Genomic DNA, 7,720 nt, shown 5'->3' with positions numbered 1-7,720 from the left:
GTCACCGGACTGTACACTTAAAAGTGGTAAGATGGTAAATTTCACATTAAATATATTTTATTACACACAGAGAGAGAGAGAGAGAAAAAAGACATAAAAAAAGGAAGAGGGGTAGTAATACCCAGGGCAGAGAAGTCCACTGCGTGGCCAAGTGGTGTGGCAGAGGAAACCAGAGTCATCCCAGAAGGCCCTGGGGTTTCATCGGCTGCTGTTCAGCCTTCAGCCTCCTTTTAATGGACGAGGTCATGTGCACAAAGTTTTACAGCAGGCATTAAAGCTGGTTCCGTGCCGCTCTGGACCAAATGTCATCATAAATTCAGAGGGAGTAAAGGCATCACAAGCTTCAGTCAAGTTGAGTGCAGCTCTTTGTTCTTGCTTTGGAGGCTGTCGGGAGGGTAGGAATTCACCTTTAACTTGACAGGTATATGCTGTGCTCATTTTCCTTAAAAGGTCGTGCTTTTCTCCTTTGCTTTTTTCCCACCTCTCCTTAGGGGTTAGCCATATGTTAAATCCACATGCCTGTGTTAATGCAAAGGTGGAGCGGCATATGGTGGCATGACCACTGCACAGGGGTGAGCAAGGCCCGCTGAGTGGGAGGCACATGAGAACCAAGGCCCTTGGGTGGCTTTGAGGGATGGAATGAGTTGCAGAGGCCTGTTGTGCGGCTCTGTGCGATGGGGGCATGTGAGCTGAGACAGCCGTGTGTCTAAGAGGGATAGGATGTGACTGCTGAAGTGGTGGGGAGGTGGTAGTGCATGTATACAAGCACACCAATCCAGAAATTCTCACACCAACCCTGGGAGGTGGGTGTGACAATAACTATCCCCATAAGTCAGATAAGAAAGTGAGGCTTAGAGAGGAAGGAACTCATGCAAGTTGCTGCAGTGGAGCTGGGACCAGAACCATGCTTTGTTGGCCCAGGTCTAAGGTACTTAGTACCTATTCTCAGATACAATAACAATTGAGGGTCCCAAGTGGTTTATTGGTCCTCTGTGATACATTACATTGTTATTGCCAGTATAATCCCACTCCTTGATTTGGGTAGGACCTGTGATCTGTTTCCAACCAATCGAATATGGTAAAGGTGATGAGATAGCATTCCTGTGATTACATTATGTTATATGGCAAAGGTGTGAGATTTTGAAGGTGTAATTAAGGTCCCTAATCAGTTGACTTTGAAGTAAAAAGAAGAATGCCTTGGGTGAGCCTGACCCAGACACTCCAAGCAGTAAAGCCCTTCCCAATATCAATCTCTCACTCTCTTTCTTTGTTTCTCTCCCTCTCCTCTTTTTCTATTGCTGGCTTTGAAGAAGCAGGTTGCTATGAATTCTGTAGTCACAAGGAAGTGGATGCCGTTAACCACCCGAGGGATCTTAGAAACAGATCCTTCCTTAGTCTAGCCATTGGATAAGAGTGTAAGTAAGACAACACCTTGATTTAGCCTGTGAGACCTTGAAAAAATAAGACTTGAAAAGAAGTTCCATGCCTGGACTCCTGACCTAAAGAAACCATGAAATAATATGGGCGTTATTTCAAGCTGCTACATATGTGATAATTTGTTATGGGGCAATAGAAAGGTGGTGTCAGAACCCAGGTATTTCTTATCCAGTTCAGCTCCCCTTAATTTTATATAAAGCTGTGAAGTCCACAGAGGATTTTGGCACATAGGATTTCTTTCAGTCTTCACGAAAACCCTGCAATGTATATATTTAAAATATACTGTCACAAGTGAGGAAACTAAGACTTGGGCTCAGAGAGTAGTTCTTTTAAACACATTTATTAATCATGTTCTCCCTAACAGGTACTATCCAATGATTTATCAATGAAAAGAACAAATAAAAGGAGCTTAGTATATGTAGTGGTGCTTAGAGCAGAGATTAAATGATATCTCTAGAGATTAAAAGACTGGCTCATGGTATCTGGGTGAGCAAGGGAAAGAGTGAAAATTAGAACCCAGTCTGTCTAGCTTCTGGAGAAGGCAATGGCACCCTACTCCAGTACTCTTGCCTGGAAAATCCCATGGATGGAGGAGCCTGGCAGGCTGCAGTCCACGGGGTTGCTAAGGGTTGGACACAACTGAGCGACTTCACTTTCACTTTTCACTTTCATGCATTGGAGAAGGAAATGGCAACCCAGTCCAATGTTCTTGCCTGGAGAATCCCAGGGGCAGGGGAGCCTGGTGGGCTGCCATCTATGGGGTCGCATAGAGTCGGACACGACTGAAATGACTTAGCAGCTTAGCAGCTATCTAGCTTCAAAGTCTATGCTTTTTGCACTATAAAAATATTTCACTTTGATTCACTGCTCTGGTATAAAACCTTTTTTTAATGTGTATACACACATGTATTTTCCCTGATTCAATACCTTACTATTTGGAATGAAGTCACTATACACAGCCCACACTTAAGGAATGGGAGTTATGTTCCCCCTCCTGTAGTGTGGAGCATCTACGAAATTTATTTGGAATTCTTTTGCACGGGATATTTGTCTTTTCTCTCCTATTTGTTCATTCAGTCATTTATTTATATCGGTATGGATTCAGACATTTATTTTAGACTTTATGGGGGCTATTCTCTAGCTGCAGTGCTCAGACTTCTCATTATGGTGGTTTCTCTTATGTGTGGAGCAGAGGCTCTAGGGAGCACAAGCTTCCATAGCTGTGGCGCACGGACTCAGTTGCTCCTCAGCATGTCTGGGATCTTCCCAGCCCAGATCTTCTAGACCAAGTATTGAACCCATGTCCCTGCATTGGCCGGTGAATTCTTAACCAATGAACCAGCAGGGAAATCCCCACTGCTATTTTATTTCTTGCTCTGATTGTTCCAGCTTTGCCTGTGGGAGCTCTTTCAGTTGTCTCTTCCTATGTCCCCTTGACACTCCCATCAGGGTAGTAGTGGTGGTGGTGATTGTTGCTATTTGAGCACTTCCTTACTTTCTGGCACTACATGATATCCAGGCTCATCTGGTATAGCTTTGCCCCAGTCCTATAACCATTTCTCCAAGGAGCTCTGATTCCTATTCTTGGAGTATGGCATTCAAAACCAAGATCTGGGTCCTAGGCATACTACTTGCTTCCTGGATGTTTTTACTTTGTATTTTCAAATTGAAAACATCTGGTCTGGTTTCAATGATCATGCTTAAGCCTGCCATATTTCGTGGATAGGTTGATTCTAAAAGTTAAAAAAGTCAAACAGCAAAAGAATGAATTTGGACCCCTGCCTCACACCGTATATAAAAATTAACCCAGAATGAGCCAAGACCTACTTATAAGAGCTAAAATGATAAAATACTTAGAAGAGAGCGTAGATACAAATCTTTGTGACCTTGGATTAAGTGATAATTTCTTAGATATGACATGAAGAGCAGAAACAACCAGAGGAAAAATTAAGTTGGACTTCATCAAAATTTAAAGCTTTTTTACTTGGAAGGACACTATCAAGAAAGTGAAAAGATGACACACAGAATGGGACAAAATATGAATAGATTGTGTATCTAGTAAGAGACTATTATCCAGAATATATAAATAACTCTTACAACTCAGTGGTAAAAGACGATTTTTAAATGAACTGAGTCAGATAGACATTACTCCAAACACGACAGGCATTTTAAATTTTGATAGATGCTATCAAAGGAGGCTGGAGCAGTTTGTACTCCCTTCAGCAATCTGTATGTTTGCCCACCTGGGGGTGTTACCAAATGATTTAGTCCACAGCAATCTCAAAGTATCTCATTGTGGTTTTAATTCACATTTCTCTCCTGTGTAAAGGTGAGAATTTTTTCATATATTTCCAAGCACATTTTCTTTTTCTTTAAATTTTCTGTCCAAGTTTTTTGCATAGTTTTACATTGGATTGTTGGTCTATTTCTTATTAAATTTTAGGAATGCTTACATTATGTATATTACTAAAATCAGCCCTTTGTTGATTTATGTGTCCAAATAATTTTTCCAGTAAAACAATTTCAATTGTTTTAAATTTGTTGTGGTACTTTTTGCCAGGCAGAGGAAAAAGATTAGTTTTCATATAGTTGAATCTATGAAGCCCAATTTAAAAACAAAATGATTTTTGGTTTTGTGACCTTGTACCTCCCCAACTCTAAGATTTAGCTCCCCCAAATTATCTCATATTTTATTCTATAACACTTGCAATTTTTTTTTCTGCTTAACTTTGAAATTAATCATTTCTTACACTCTTTGCAAGAAACACAACATCACATTTTTCCAACCTCTATGTAATGAGGCCTGGAGGACGTGGCAACCCGCTCCAGTTTTCTCGCCTGGAGAGTCCCATGGATGGAGGAACCTGGCGGTATACAGTCTGTGGGGTCACAGAGAGTCGGACATGACAGAGCTACAAAATAATAAAACATCACAGACTAAGTCAGTAGACATCTGACCAAGAGTCAGGTGTTTACTGCCCTCTGAAGACATCCAGCAGAGCGAAAACTGTCAGTTGGCAGGGGCACCCAGGAAGAAATTCAGACACCAGATGATGGATCTCCTTTCCTGTTCTACAGTGCTGGAACTTTCCATATATCCACCTATCCACCCATCCCATCCACCCATCCATCCACCTACCCACTCATCCATCGACCCATCTATCAAGCCACCTACCCGTCTATCCATCCACCTATCCATTATATCTATCCATTCATCACCCTTTTCCCTGGCCATCCACCAGCCATTCAATGAGAGGAATGACTCAGGCACTGAACCAAGTGCTAGGGACACAGGGGTGAATCAGAGCCAGTTTGGGTCCTCAGTGTAGTCAAAGTGAAAGTGAAGTCACTCTGTCATGTCTGACTCTGCGACCCTGTGGACTGTAGCCCACCCGGCTCCTCTGTCCATGGGATTCTCCAGGCAAGAGAAGTGGGTTGCCAATTCTTTCTCCAGGGGATCTTCCCTACCCAGGGATCAAACCCAGGTCTCCTGCATTGCAGGCAGATGCTTTAACCTCTGAGCTACCAGGGAAGCCCAATGTGGTTAGGGTCAATGTAAATACAAGTGGGATGGCAAAAGATATTGGTATTGGGCCTTCCTACCATGTTCTTTTCCTCACAGACATGAACGAAAGGAAGTTTGCAGCAGGGGCTTCTGACTGGGTATCAGAAAACTTCTCAGAGGCAATGGCTCCTGAGAGTCTATTGGGGGAGTCATGGGAATCAGCCAGTGAAGGCGGAGAGGGTCGGGGTGGGGAGGAAAAAGAGAGGGTATTCCAAACAGAAGAACTGCAGGGGCAAAGGCCTGGAATCCAGGGAAAGTGAGCTCATGGGAGGAACAGCAAATGTTCCAGAATGGCTACAGCAGAGGGTGTGAAGGACAGGGATGTGTTAGGCCTTGGAGGCCCCAGGCAGGGTTCTTTTCCAAGGCCCCACCCTCACACCATATCATGCATATTAAAATTCACCCACATTGCATATTAAATATGAGTTATATATAGCTATAGGGCCAGCTGCAAAGACAGTTGATACAAGGTTACATTGAGACATTTAATTACACATGTATTAAACTTGGCAGCTTTCTTGTTTTATCATTTTTGGAGAATGTACCTATATATAGAAAAAGAGGCTCTGGAAGTAAATCTTTCTGTAGCTGCATCTGCAATACCTAATTGCTAAGTCCGTCCTGGAGAGTGGATCGCTGTGGAAGTGAGTCTGCGGGTGTGGGGAGCTGCCATCCCCATAGGTCATGGGCGTCCTGGGGGAGCTTCACACCGGAAGCCTTGGATGGCCTAGGACATCAGTGGGGAAGTCTGGAGGCAGGGAGCCCAGAGAGGAGGCCCACGCTGGGCCTGAGATGCAGGAGTAGAAAGAACAGGCCACCTCTCCCGGAGCTGGCATGTGTTTGCCGGCTCGACGCTTTTCTCTTGTTTCTGCAGCCCGACCGAACCTGGGTCCAATCCCTGGGCACCCCCCTCCACCCCAAGGCTGAATGCTTGACAGCAAAGGAAAGGGAGCCCAGCTTCCTCCAGAGGGCATCACAGGACTGCTTTTCGGGGGTGGGGGCCGCCGTGGAGCGGCTGTGCAAACACACGGTCGGGTTGACAACAGCAGTTAAGCTGGGCTGGACGCCAGCACCTGGGGAGGTCCCTGGAAGGAGCTGGCTGTCCAGGAGAGGAGGTGCTTGGCCTTCCAGAACAGGGATTAAGACTTAAGTTTGACTGAAATAAAGACCCCTGGGCATCCAGAGCTGGGCTGCTTCCAGCACCTGCATGAAAAATACAGATTAATCAGATGCCTTATCTCACCTAAGAGGAAACTCAGGCCAGGGAGTGGTGGGGCTTGTCCAGGACACCAGAGGGTTTCAGAGGCAGGTCAGGATTGTGGGGGCAGCTCTGTCCTGGCGCTGGCCCTCCCTTAATTGTGGGGTTCAGCGTACTGCAGTGTTCAGAGACCCTGCCAACCATAATGCTAGATATTGAGCACTCGCTATATGCTAGACACTTTGGTAAGCACTTTATATGTATCTTCTTTCATCCTTACAATGCCCCCAGAAGCTGGGTAATATCACCCCTATTTTCCCCACAAGAAAACAAATGCCTTGGAGATGAAGGCCATCCCTTGCCTGAAGTTACACAGCTGTGCTTAACTGACCCGGGGCCCCCAAAGGTGTCTCTGACTTACTCCCAATACTTAGTTTTAAATTTGAGAGGGAAACAGCAACGCCTCCTTAACACTTTCTAAGAATGTGTCATTGCATTTGATGAAGTAACTTTCTAGAGCTGGGAAATGAATTCGCATACTATTCACATTTTCAATAAGGATGCTTTTGTTAGTTGACCCCTAGCCAGGAAGTCAAATTAACCGGGACGCCTTCAGTTGGTTAATGGAGACTGCAGTACCAGCAAAGTGGCTTTGCAGTGCACGACACGGGGAAGTGCCCCTAGCAGAGCCCGAAATCCAAACGCCCAAACCCTCATGTTTGAGCAGGAAGGGCCCTTAGAGATCAGTACTTAGGGGTCCCTGGGGCTCTGAGAGACACAGTGACCCAGCCAGGATCGCAGAGCTGAGGAGCAGAATCCAGACTAGTACAAAAGCCTGAACTCTTAACCCTGAAGCTCAATGGTAAACCAACAAAGGAAAGCACTGTGACAGTAATGCAAATTCAAATTTGCTTTTCCATTTCCCAGGACAAGTAAGCAGAAAAGGTGAAACAAAGGAGCCATGAGAATGTCTGTTTAACGCACACAGACTAGAATTTTGGCTTTGGCCATCTTGAAGGCAAACAAAGGCACTTGAAGGATATCCCCCTCAGGGGAGCCTCTCAACATTCACTCAACAAATATTTACTGTGGGCACCGAGGAGACCACAGTGACCAGGATGTTCAAGGTCTCAGATCTCAAGGAGCTTAAGCTTGAAGGATGAAGAGAGACTGGGTTGGTTTGGGGTTTTTTTTTTTTAGAGGGATGTTGGGAGGGGGGACAGTAAACTGTATGAAAAGAGTGTAAAGTGCTATGAAGACAATACAACTGAATTTGGTGAAAGGAAGGTGGAGGGGGACAGTTTAGCAGTCAAGCAAGACAACTTTGAACTGAGATCTGAATACAGAGAAAGAGGAATGTCCTGCTGGAAGCAAAGCATTCCAGTCAGAGAGAAGAGCAAGAACAAGCTTGGAAATGATGGCATGTTGGGTGTAACAATAGAAATACAACATGAGCCATAAGTGTAATTTTCAATTTTCTAGTAGCCACATTTTTTTAATGGAAAAAAAAGTTAAATTAA

This window comes from Ovis aries, chromosome 2, assembly GCF_016772045.2.
Source record: "Ovis aries strain OAR_USU_Benz2616 breed Rambouillet chromosome 2, ARS-UI_Ramb_v3.0, whole genome shotgun sequence".
In the NCBI taxonomy this organism is placed as follows: Eukaryota; Metazoa; Chordata; class Mammalia; order Artiodactyla; family Bovidae; genus Ovis; species Ovis aries.
Note: the sequence above shows the minus strand (reverse complement) of the source record.